Source organism: Carlito syrichta, unplaced genomic scaffold (assembly GCF_000164805.1).
Source record: "Carlito syrichta isolate Samal-C Ts95f unplaced genomic scaffold, Tarsius_syrichta-2.0.1 Scaffold200587, whole genome shotgun sequence".
Classification (NCBI taxonomy): domain Eukaryota; kingdom Metazoa; phylum Chordata; class Mammalia; order Primates; family Tarsiidae; genus Carlito; species Carlito syrichta.
This window is the reverse complement of record NW_007144683.1, coordinates 230,780-232,122: the sequence shown is the minus strand read 5'-3', so window position 1 is coordinate 232,122 and position 1,343 is coordinate 230,780.

The window sequence follows — 1,343 nt, the reverse complement described above, 5'->3', positions numbered from 1 at the left end:
CCTTGGAAACTAGACCTCAAGGATCTCCACAACCTTTATCAATAAGTAACAAAACGAGGGCAGTCTTCTTGCCAGTGCTTTATAACACCAACAAAATTGTATCTGAGGATCAGACATGACCTTTGGAAAAAAAACAGCAAAATACCAATGCTGAACCCAAACATTTACAAGTAACAGTTTCTATATTTTAAATGTCACCGCCAAAACTAATGTTGAAATTTAATTGCCATTATAACACTATTAAGAGGTGGGACTGGCCAGGCTAGGTGGTTCAGCCTGTAATCCCAACACTTGGCCTTCAAGGTGAGTGAATTGCCTGTGCCAACAGGTTCAAGACCAGCCCGGGCAACTTGGCAAGACCTTGTCTCTACAATATACAAAAAATGAGCCTTGTATGGTAGCACACACCTATAGTTCTGGCTACTTGGAAGGCTGAGGCAGAAGAATCGCCAGAACCCATCAGGTTGATGCTGGGGTGGCTGTGAGCGTGCCACTGCACTCTAGCCTAGGCGACAGAGTGAGACTACAACTCAAAAAAAAAAAAAAAAAAAGAGGTGGGACTTTTAAGAAGTGATTAGTTCATGAATAGATTAATGTCATTATCCTGGAAGTGGGCTTCAGATAAAAGGGTAAGTTTGATCCCCATTTTCTCTCAGTCTCAAGTATTTGTCTGCCCTCCTTCTCCCAGCATGCTACCACACAGCACAAAGGCCCTCACCACATGCCAGAGTCATACTCTTGGACTTCTTATCCTCCAGAACTAAGAGAGAAATTTATTTTCTTTATAAATTACTCAGTCTGCGGAATTCTGTTATAACAGCAGAAAAAACAAGACTAGGACAATGGCCAAGTGGTTCAATTTGTCTTATTGAAGTAACACAATAAAAAATGACTCAATAAGTATAATATAAGCGGGTATTTTGATACCGGGCTTCCCCTGACGTAAGAGCACCTCCAACTGGACCTACCTTCAGCTTAGATTAGGTACAAACCTATATCTATGTTCCTACAGAATCCCATACTTTTCTTTAACACAGTAACTATCATACTACATTGCCAATACCTCTTTGTGTCCATCTCCCTTACTATACATACTAACAACTCCAAATATCTCTGGCACCTTACACAATGTAAGGTAAATTGATGATTGTTCAAAAAATATTTGCAGATTGAATGGATAATCTGGAGCCATGCTGTCCAATCTGGCAGACACTTGCTACATAAAGCCATTTAATTAAAATTAAACAAAATTTTCTTTGTGTGTGTGTGTGTGTGTGTGTGTGTGAGTTGGAGTCTCACTCTGTCACCCGGACTGGAGTGCAGTGGCCACTCCCGGCCACCGC